Source organism: Python bivittatus, unplaced genomic scaffold (assembly GCF_059951505.1).
Source record: "Python bivittatus isolate LINGU-HERP-01145 unplaced genomic scaffold, Pbiv_v1 ctg000030_np1212, whole genome shotgun sequence".
In the NCBI taxonomy this organism is placed as follows: domain Eukaryota; kingdom Metazoa; phylum Chordata; class Lepidosauria; order Squamata; family Pythonidae; genus Python; species Python bivittatus.
The window spans coordinates 7,100,768-7,113,575 of NW_028277031.1; positions in this window are offsets into that span (position 1 = coordinate 7,100,768).

Sequence of the window (12,808 nt, forward strand, 5' to 3'; positions counted from 1 at the left end):
GAGAGAGAATATAACAGCTTGGAGAAATAAGAAAGAAATTAAAGAAGAAGAAAAAACATACTATTGTGCCCTTCCTCCCTTCTTTCTATCAAGCAGTTATCGTCTTAATCTTTTCCCCAACCTCCTCATCTCCTTTTTAATCCCCAAATCTCTAAATCATCCATTTTTTCTTCTTTCAGCAAAAACTCCATATAAGGCTTCCAGTCTTTTAAAAAAAGTCTTTATCATTTTTTTTCTCTGACCAGCGGTCAGCTTCACCATTTCTGCAAGTTCAGTTAATTTTATAATCCAGTCTTCCACTGTAGGCATTTCATTGTTTTTCCAACTTTTTGCGTACAATAATCTTGCCACATCAGAAGCAGAAGTTCTCACTGCGCTATAATGCAGAGCAAATAACATTGCAGGCACAGACAGGGCGCTGCCAATTTCCCTGGCTGATCCCCACTTCCTCCCATTCATGCATTTTTCTTCATTCCTGACTTGCACCCAAAATATATCTTGTTCTCAGAGTGGCTAATTCTTATCCTAATGAAAAACAACCAAATGAAATCCTCCAGCTATTCAGAAGAGCCAATGAATGTTAAAACAAGTTTTTTTTTTTAAGTGATGCTATGCAAGGACACGAAAAAAAATATTGTTCTTTGCATTCTCGCACATTTTCTCCCCAGAACTGAAACATCCTTTCTCTGTTCAGAAATGTATATGACGCCTAATTTTTTTTTTTTTTAGATTTTTTATCCTGCCTTTATTATTTTTATAAATAATAACACACCTAATCCTCCTTCCTCCTCCTATTTTCCCCACAACAACAACCCTGTGAGGTGGGCTGGGCTAAGAGAGAGGGATTGGCCCAAAGTCACCCAGCTGGCTTTCATGCCTAAGGCAGGACTAGAACTCACCGTCTCCTGTTTTCTAGCCTGGTGCCTTCACCACTAGACAAAACCTTTACAGCTGAAGAAGCCCCCTTCTAAGCTGTGTGGCTGTGTTCTGGAAGTTTTGTTTCCTAACGTTTCGCCAGCACCTGTGACCGGCATCTTGAAGAAACAAAACTTCCAGAACACGGCCACACAGCCCGGAAGACCCACACCAGCCATCGTATGCCGGCCGTGAAAGCCTTCGACAATACATAGCCCCCTTCTAACTTTAATAAAAAAGAGGTCCCATTGATGGACCAAGTCTGCAGTGTTGGCCATCCAGGAGTAAGCATTTCCATAAGAACTTTGATCTAAGTCACATAAGGCCTTATAGTTCAATTCTTTATGATCTCCTCCAAAGCACTGAGAGTGTAATTGTGCTATCTGCTGCACAGGAATTAATAATCTCCAAAACCACCCGCTAAGCTTGTATTACAGAGTGCTAGATCGTGAGTAAGGATGAAATGTTGTTTCCTCTTAAAACTGCTTTCCATCTACGGATTATACCACCCTGGGCTCCTTTTCATCACAACGTGTCAAAAAATGAAAGATGGGACATTCATATTGCAGCCCTATAACGGGAGACTTTCTTTCTTTCTTTCTTTTTCTTCTTTCTTTCTTTCTTTCTTTCTTTCTTTCTTTCTTTCTTTCTTTCTTTCTTTCTTTCTTGCTTTCTTTCTTTCTTTCTTTCTTTCTGCCACCACTTTCTCAGGTTCCTAAAGGGTTAGGTTGACGCGAGTGCAGAAGGAAATGCAGAGTGCGTCCTCGTCATTGTGGACAATTTGAAAATTGGTACTCAGAAGAGGTCAATGGACTCATCAATTCAGACAGTGGTCTAGCTATGCATCCAGATTCGATCAGATCTAGGTGGAATCCCTGTGCCTGGTTTCAACATGAAACTTTTCAGAACTTTTTTTATTCTTCTTTTGGAGCTGACTGTTGCTGGGAAATATAATTGGTTTGTAAAGAGAGGCATTGAGATTCAAGACCCTGCATGGAGGGAGGGCAAGATATCTTGGTAGTGTGCAGGTGAGAAAGAATGCTCAGCTATGCTTCCTAGGTTTGCTTTGGGGGAGTTGGCATTTTTCCTGTTTGGAGGTTGTGGTGGAGGGTCAAAAAAGTCAAGATGGTGACTTCAACTGGACAATCAAAACCTGGCCTCTTTTACACAAGTAGGTAAAAATGGGCAAGGCTTTGATCATTGTATCATGACCACCATCTTGACTTTTTTTGACACCCCCTCTCCTATGGATCCCCCTGTTTTGTGATATGTGTATTTTCTAGTCTGCTTCTCTGAGCAACACTAATTTTCCTTCTGTGGACTGGACATTTTGATGCAGTTTCTCAGGGCAGATTCATCACTTAGCATTTGAACTCAACCTTCTGCTAATTGTATTCAGGTTCGTGGTGAAGGTTGTTTTTCTCCAAATGTCAACAGTTCCCCCTGTTGAAATAGGGCAGCTTGGAAAAATAAGACTTGCACTCCATAGTGGACCTATTGTGATATGGGTTACCTGTCATTATTCCAGGTGTGTCCAACCAGGGGGTGTCTACACTCAACATGGTGGACCTGTTGGTGTGGTTGAAGCTCCTAGCATATTTTACATGCTTTGCGTGTTGACTTTTTGACCGTACCTGCAGACATCCTTGTGTCCAACTGCCCAAGAAGGTTGAGGAGCTCTTGTGTCTGAGCATCCAAAATCTCTAAGCCCCCAGAGCTACCCAACTGCCATTAAGAGAGGCATTTTGATCATAAATAACAATCCTGTTGAAAATTAAGGCTTGTCGCTTTTCTTTTTACACCGTTCTGGATCACACGCTGGCCTCTTTGAGACATCTTAAAGATTTAGATTTCGTTGCAAATTAATGTACCTTCAAACAAGTGCTAAAGTTGGGCTCCTCTCTTGTGGCAGCAGACAATATAATATGACAGACTATTTCTAATTTCTTGGTTTTTCCTTTTTCACACCTGTCAGATTGCAGTTAGAGACAGGTGTCTCATTCAAGATTAGTTCCCGTCTTGTGTCAGGAAGAGAGACTGCGCGCAATATGAATCTGGAGGTGGACTAACTGTTTTGAAGGGAACTGGAGGCAAGGCGCCTGTCCCAGTGATATGAACATTTCTCCACATCTGGCCTGTTTTGGTTGAGAAGGGAGAGAAGGTCCCCCATTGAAATGAAAGCAAGGCATTAAGCAGACTCCAGCCTAGTTAATATTTGGGTGGGACACCACCAGGAAACGTGAGCTGCTGGGAGGTTAAAACACCACCTCGGAAAAAGGTCCTGGCAAATCACTTCCTTATCGTTCTCATGAAAACTGCATGGATGTGTCTATTCAGTCCCCAGAAATTGATCTCGACTCCCCCAAACCATTACCTTATAAAGAAGATTCTACTGATTACGAAGTAAACATCAGATCAGTTCTCAATTGCTCTCCTGCAGTCGTTGGAAGTCTTTGGCAGAAATACAGTCACAAGCTAGCTTGATTTCCAACAGTAGGAGTAGGAGACAGGCTGTTTGTTTTAATGCCTCCAATAGGCTTAATCTTACTATGCAATACATTACAATAGGCTATACTACACTAATAATACTATACCTATTGTAGTAGTTGTTACCTATTAAGCTGTAAGTTGTATCTTACTATTTACTTAGAGTAGTAAATTATTAGTAAGCTGTATCTTACTATTTACTTAGAGCAGTGTTTCTCAACCTTGGCAGCTTGAAGATGTGTGGAATTCAACTTCCGGAAGGGAAGGGAAGGGAAGGAGAGGAGAGGAGAGGAGGCAGGCAAGAAGGAAGGAAGGAAGGAAGGAAGGAAACTTCATATTGACTTGCTTCCAGGTTTGTCGGCCAATGATAGAAGTATCTAATTTGCTGAGTAGAATTCTAACTCATTTTCCAAGAAAGATGTTCTACTGATCTCAGTGCAGATTAAAATAATGCATAAGGAGGTCTGGAATGAACATTGATTCATGCCAATTGTTCGATAGATAATGTGGCTAAGGTATAATTAGTTGATGTGATGTTAGTTTGAACAAAGTTCATCATGCTGGTAGGACTGGATCTTCGAAGAATGGAAAAATCCTTTTGTGTCAGCCCTTGATGTTCTCTTCCCCCAGGCGAAAAACATCCCAATTCTTTCACGTTCTCATCACAGGACTGGTTTTCTTTTCCTATGGCCATTTTCGTTACCTTCTTTTGAACCTGTTGACATTTTTTGACGATCTTTAAAAGGGAGGTACCTGGGGCTGGACATTGTTAGACTTCTTGAAGGTTCCTCTCCCCATCTTTAACCATATATATATATGGTGGTTTATTAATGCTCTCCGCATATTTTAACCATATGTATATGGTGGTTTATTGATGCTCTCCAGATTTTTAACAATATATAAATGGTGGTTACATGATGCTCTCTCCATCTCTTAAAAAAATATATATGGTGGTTTATTGATGTTCTGCCCATCTTTGAACCATACATATATGGAGGTTTATTGATGCTCTCCCTATCTTTTAATGATATATACATGGTGGTTTATTGATGCTCTCCCCATCTTTTAACAATATATCTATGGTGGTTTATTGATGTTCCCCCCATCTTTTAACAGTATATATATGGTGGTTTATTGATGCTCTCCTCATCTTTTAAAAATATATCTATGGTGGTTTATTGATGTTCTCCCCATCTTTTAACCATATATATATGGTGGTTTATTGATGCTCTCCTCATCTTTTAACAATATATATCTGTTGGTTTATTGATGTTCTCCCCATCTTTGAAATATTTATATATGGTGGTTTATTGATGCTCTTCACATCTTTTCACCATACATATATGGTGGTTTATTGATGCTCTCCACATCTTTTAACCATATATATATATGGTGGTTTATTGATGTTCCCCCCGTCTGTTAAACATATATATATGGTGGTTTGATGATGCTCTCCCCATCTTTTAACCATATATATATATGGTGGTTTGATGATGTTCTCCTCACCTTTTAACAATATATCTATGCTGGTTTATTGATGTTCCCCCCATCTTTTAACCATATATATATATGGTGGTTTATTGATGCTCTCCCCATCTTTTAACAATATATCTATGGTGGTTTATTGATGTTCCCCCCATCTTTTAACAGTATATATATGGTGGTTTATTGATGCTCTCCTCATCTTTTAACAATATATATATATGTTGGTTTATTGATGTTCTCCCCATCTTTGAAATATTTATATATGGTGGTTTATTGATGCTCTTCACATTTTTTCACCATACATATATGGTGGTTTATTGATGCTCTCCACATCTTTTAACCATATATATATATGGTGGTTTATTGATGTTCCCCCATCTGTTAACCATATATATATGGTGGTTTGATGATGCTTTCCCCATCTTTTAACCATATATATATATGGTGGTTTATTGATGCTCTCCCCATCTTTTAACAATATATCTATGGTGGTTTATTGATGTTCTCCCCATCTTTTAACCATATATATATGGTGGTTTATTGATGCTCTCCTCATCTTTTAACAATATATCTATGGTGGTTTATTGATGTTCTCCCCATCTTTGAAATATTTATATATGGTGGTTTATTGATGCTCTTCACATCTTTTCACCATACATATATGGTGGTTTATTGATGCTCTCCACATCTTTTAACCATATATATATATGGTGGTTTATTGATGTTCCCCCCATCTCTTAACCATATATATGGTGGTTTATTGATGTTCTGCCGATCTTTGGACCATACATATATGGTGGTTTATTGATGCTCTCCCCATCTCTTAACCATATATAAATGGTGGTTTATTCATGTTTTCGGCATCTCTTAACCATATATATATATGGTGGTTAATTGATGCTCTCCCCATCTTTTAACCATATGTATATGGTGGTTTATTGATGCTCTCCACATCTTTCAACAAAATATATATATGGTGGTTTATTGATGTTCTACCCATCTTTTAACCATACATATATGGTGGTTTATTGATGGTCTCCCCATCTCTCAACCATATATATATGGTGGTTTATTGTTGCTGTCCGCATCTTTTAACCATATGTATATGGTGCTTTATTGATGCTCTCCCCATGTGTTAAACATATATATATGGTGGTTTATTGATGTTCTGCCCATCTTTGAACCATACATATATGGTGGTTTATTGATGCTCTCCCCATGCGTTAACCATATATATATGGTGGTTTATTGATGTTCTGCCCATCTTTGAACCATACATGTATGGTGGTTTATTGATGCTCTCCCCATCTTTTAACCATATATATACATGGTGGTTTGATGATGCTCTGCTCATCTTTTAACAATATATCTATGCTGGTTTATTGATGTTCCCCCCATCTTTTAACCATATGTAGATGATGGTTTAATTATGCTCTCCCCAACTTTTATCCATATATATATATGGTGGTTTGATGATGCTCTCCACATCTTTTAACAATATATCTATGCTGGTTTATTGATGTTCCCCCGATTTTTAACCATATATATATATGGTTGTTTATTGATGCTCTCCTCATCTTTTAACAATATATCTATGGTGGTTTACTGATGTTCTCCCATCTTTTAACCATATATATATGGTGGTTTATAGATGCTCTCCACATCTTTTAACCATATATATATGGTGGTTTGATGATACTCTCCCCATCTCTCAACCATATATATATGGCGGTTTATTGATGTTTTCCACATCTCTTAACCATATATATATGGTGGTTTATTGATGCTCTCCCCATGTGTTAACCATATATATATGGTGGTTTATTGATGTTCTGCCCATCTTTGAACCATACATATATGGTGGTTTATTGATGCTCTCCCCATGTGTTAACCATATATATATGGTGGTTTATTGATGTTCTGCCCATCTTTGAACCATACATGTATGGTGGTTTATTGATGTTCCCCCATCTCTTAACCATATATATGGTGGTTTATTGATGTTCTGCCGATCTTTGGACCATACATATATGGTGGTTTATTGATGCTCTCCCCATCTCTTAACCATATATATATGGTGGTTTATTCATGTTTTCGGCATCTCTTAACCATATATATATATGGTGGTTTATTGATGCTCTCCCCACCTTTTAACCATATGTATATGGTGGTTTATTGATGCTCTCCCCATGTGTTAACCATATATATATGGTGGTTTATTGATGTTCTGCCCATCTTTTAACCATACATATATGGTGGTTTATTGATGCTCTCCCCATCTTTTAACCATATATATTTGGTGCTTTGATGATGCTCTCCCCATCTCTCAACTATATATATATGCTGGTTCATTGATGTTCCCCCCATCTTTTAACCATATATATATATATATATGGTGGTTTATTGATGCTCTCCTCAACTTTTAACAATTTATCTATGGTGGTTTATTGATGTTCTCCCCATCTTTTAACCACATATATATGGTGGTTTATTGATGCTCTCATCTTTTAACAATATATATATGTTGGTTTATTGATGTTCTCCCCATCTTTTAACCATATGTATATGGTGGTTTATTGATGTTCCCCCCATCTCTTAACCATATATATGGTGGTTTATTGATGTTCTGCCGATCTTTGGACCATACATATATGGTGGTTTATTGATGCTCTCCCCATCTCTTAACCATATATAAATGGTGGTTTATTCATGTTTTCGGCATCTCTTAACCATATATATATATGGTGGTTAATTGATGCTCTCCCCATCTTTTAACCATATGTATATGGTGGTTTATTGATGCTCTCCACATCTTTCAACAAAATATATATATGGTGGTTTATTGATGTTCTACCCATCTTTTAACCATACATATATGGTGGTTTATTGATGGTCTCCCCATCTCTCAACCATATATATATGGTGGTTTATTGTTGCTGTCCACATCTTTTAACCACATATATATGGTGGTTTATTGATGCTCTCCACACCTTTTAAAAATATATATATGGTGGTTTATTGATGCTCTCCCCATCTTTTAACCATATGTATATGGTGGTTTATTGATGCTCTCCCCATGTGTTAACCATATATATATGGTGGTTTATTGATGTTCTGCCCATCTTTTAACCATACATATATGATGGTTTATTGATGCTCTCCCCATCTGTTAACCATGTCTATTTGGTGCTTTGATGATGCTCTCCCCATCTCTTAACCATATATATGGTGGTTTATTGATGTTCTGCTCATCTTTGGACCATACATATATGGTGGTTTATTGATGCTCTCCCCATCTTTTAACCATATGTATATGGTGGTTTATTGATGCTCTCCACATCTTTCAACAAAATATATATATGGTCGTTTATTGATGTTCTACCCATGTTTTAACCATACATATATGGTGGTTTATTGATTGTCTCCCCATCTCTCAACCATATATATATGGTGGTTTATTGATGCTGTCCGCATCTTTTAACCATATGTATATGGTGCTTTATTGATGCTCTCCCCATGTGTTAAACATATATATATGGTGGTTTATTGATGTTCTGCCCATCTTTGAACCATACATATATGGTGGTTTATTGATACTCTCCCCATGTGTTAACCATATATATATGGTGGTTTATTGATGTTCTGCCCATCTTTGAACCATACATGTATGGTGGTTTATTGATGCTCTCCCCATCTTTTAACCATATATATATATGGTGGTTTGATGATGCTCTGTCCATTTTTAACCACATATATATCATGGTTTATTGATGCTCTCCCCACCTTTTAACCATATGTAAATGATGGTTTGATGATGCTCTCCCCATCTTTTAACCATATATATATATGGTGGTTTGATGATGCTCTCCCCATCTTTTAACCATCTATATATATGATGGTTTATTGATGCTCTCCCCATCTTTTAACCATATATATATATGGTGGTTTATTGATGCTCTCCCCATCTTTTAACCATATATATATGGTGGTTTATTGATGCTCTCCCAATCTTTTAACCATATATAGATGGTGGTTTATTGATGCTCTCCCTATGTTTTAACCATATATAGATGGTCGTTTATTGATGCTCTCCCCGTCTTTCAACCAGATATATATGGAGGTTTCTTGATGCTCTCCCCATCTTTAACCATATATATATGGTGGTTTATTGATGCTCTCCCCATCTTTTAACCATATGTAAATGGTGGTTTGATGATGCTCTCCCCATCTTTAACCATATATATATCATGGTTTATTGATGCTCTCCCCATCTTTTAACCATATATATATGGTGGTTTGATGATGCTCTCCCCATCTTTAACCATATATATATATCATGGTTTATTGATGCTCTCCCCATCTTTTAACCATATATGTATGATGGTTTGATGATGCTCTCCCCATCTTTAACCATATATATATATCATGGTTTATTGATGCTCTCCCCATCTTTTAACCATATGTAGATGATGGTTTGATGATGCTCTCCCCATCTTTAACCATATATATATCATGGTTTATTGATGCTCTCCCCATCTTTTAACCATATATATATGATGGTTTGATGATGCTCTCCCCATCTTTAACCATATATATATGGTGGTTTATTGATGCTCTCCCCATCTTTTAACCATATATATATCATGGTTTATTGATGCTCTCCCCATCTTTTAACCATATATATATGATGGTTTGATGATGCTCTCCCCATCTTTAACCATATATATATATCATGGTTTATTGATGCTCTCCCCATCTTTTAACCATATATATATGATGGTTTGATGATGCTCTCCCCATCTTTAACCATATATATATCATGGTTTATTGATGCCCTCCCCACTTTTAACCATGTGTAAATGACGGTTTGATGATACTCTCCCCATCTTTTAACCATATATATATGGTGGTTTAGTGATGCTCTCCACATATTTAACCATATATATATCATGGTTTATTGATGCTCTCCCCATCTTTAACCATATATATATATCATGGTTTATTGATGCTCTCCCCATCTTTAACCATATATATATCATGGTTTATTGATGCTCTCCCCATCTTTTAACCATATATATATGGTGGTTTGATGATGCTCTCCCCATCTTTAACCATATATATATATCATGGTTTATTGATGCTCTCCCCATCTTTTAACCATATGTAGATGATGGTTTGATGATGCTCTCCCCATCTTTAACCATATATATATCGTGGTTTATTGATGCTCTCCCCATCTTTTAACGATATGTAGATGATGGTTTGATGATGCTCTCCCCATCTTTAACCATATATATATATCATGGTTTATTGATGCTCTCCCCATCTTTTAACCATATGTAAATGATGGTTTGATGATGCTCTCCCCATCTTTAACCATATATATATGGTGGTTTGATGATGCTCTCCCCATCTTTTAACCATATATATATATGATGGTTTATTGATGCTCTCCCCATCTTTTAACCATATATATATGGTGGTTTGATGACGTTCTCCCCATCTTTAACCATATATATATCATGGTTTATTGATGCTCTCCCCATCTTTTAACCATATATATATGGTGGTTTGATGATGCTCTCCCCATCTTTAACCATATATATATATCATGGTTTATTGATGCTCTCCCCATCTTTTAACCATATATATATGATGGTTTGATGATGCTCTCCCCATCTTTAACCATATATATATATCATGGTTTATTGATGCTCTCCCCATCTTTTAACGATATGTAGATGATGGTTTGATGATGCTCTCCCCATCTTTAACCATATATATATATCGTGGTTTATTGATGCTCTCCCCATCTTTTAACCATATATATATGGTGGTTTGATGATGCTCTCCCCATCTTTAACCATATATATATGGTGGTTTATTGATGCTCTCCCCATATTTTAACCATATATGTATATGATGGTTTATTGATGCTCTCCCCATCTTTTAACCATATATATATGGTGGTTTGATGACGTTCTCCCCATCTTTAACCATATATATATATCATGGTTTATTGATGCTCTCCCCATCTTTTAACCATATATATATGGTGGTTTGATGATGCTCTGTCCATTTTTAACCACATATATATATCATGGTTTATTGATGCTCTCCCCACCTTTTAACCATATGTAAATGATGGTTTGATGATGCTCTCCCCATCTTTAACCAAATATATATATCGTGGTTTATTGATGCTCTCCCCATCTTTTAACGATATGTAGATGATGGTTTGATGATGCTCTCCCCATCTTTAACCATATATATATATCATGGTTTATTGATGCTCTCCCCATCTTTTAACCATATATATATGGTGGTTTGATGATGCTCTCCCCATCTTTAACCATATATATATATCATGGTTTATTGATGCTCTCCCCATCTTTTAACCATATGTAAATGATGGTTTGATGATGCTCTCCCCATCTTTAACCATATATATATATCGTGGTTTATTGATGCTCTCCCCACCTTTTAACCATATGTAAATGATGGTTTGATGATGCTCTCCCCATCTTTAACCATATATATATGGTGGTTTATTGATGCTCTCCCCATCTTTTAACCATATATATATATCATGGTTTATTGATGCTCTCCCCATCTTTAACCATATATATATGGTGGTTTGATGATGCTCTCCCCATCTTTTAACCATATATATATGGTGGTTTGATGATGCTCTCCCCATCTTTAACCATATATATATATCATGGTTTATTGATGCTCTCCCCACCTTTTAACCATATGTAAATGATGGTTTGATGATACTCTCCCCATCTTTAACCATATATATATGGTGGTTTGATGATGCTCTCCACATCTTTAACCATATATATATATCATGGTTTATTGATGCTCTCCCCATCTTTTAACCATATATATATGGTGGTTTGATGATGCTCTCCACATCTTTAACCATATATATATATCATGGTTTATTGATGCTCTCCCCACCTTTTAACCATATGTAAATGATGGTTTGATGATGCTCTCCCCATCTTTAACCATATATATATATCATGGTTTATTGATGCTCTCCCCACCTTTTAACCATATGTAAATGATGGTTTGATGATGCTCTCCCCATCTTTAACCATATATATATATCGTGGTTTATTGATGCTCTCCCCATCTTTTAACCATATATATATGGTGGTTTGATGATGCTCTCCCCATCTTTAACCATATATATATATCATGGTTTATTGATGCTCTCCCCACCTTTTAACCATATGTAAATGATGGTTTGATGATGCTCTCCCCATCTTTAACCATATATATATATCATGGTTTATTGATGCTCTCCCCATCTTTTAACCATATATATATGGTGGTTTGATGACGTTCTCCCCATCTTTAACCATATATATATATCATGGTTTATTGATGCTCTCCCCATCTTTTAACGATATGTAGATGATGGTTTGATGATGCTCTCCCCATCTTTAACTATATATATATATCGTGGTTTATTGATGCTCTCCCCACCTTTTAACCTTATGTAAATGATGGTTTGATGATGCTCTCCCCATCTTTAACCAAATATATATATCGTGGTTTATTGATGCTCTCCCCATCTTTCAACCATATATATATGGCCGTTTGATGATGCGCTCCCCATCTTTAACCATATATATATATCATGGTTTATTGGTGCTCTCCCCATCTTTTAACGATATGTAGATGATGGTTTGATGATGCTCTCCCCATCTTTAACCATATATATATATCGTGGTTTATTGATGGTCTCCCCACCTTTTAAACATATGTAAATGATGGTTTGATGATGCTCTCTCCATTTTTACCCATATATATATATCATGGTTTATTGATGCTCTCCTCACCTTTTAACCATGTGTAAATGATGGTTTGATGATACTCTCCCCATCTTTAACCATATATATATATC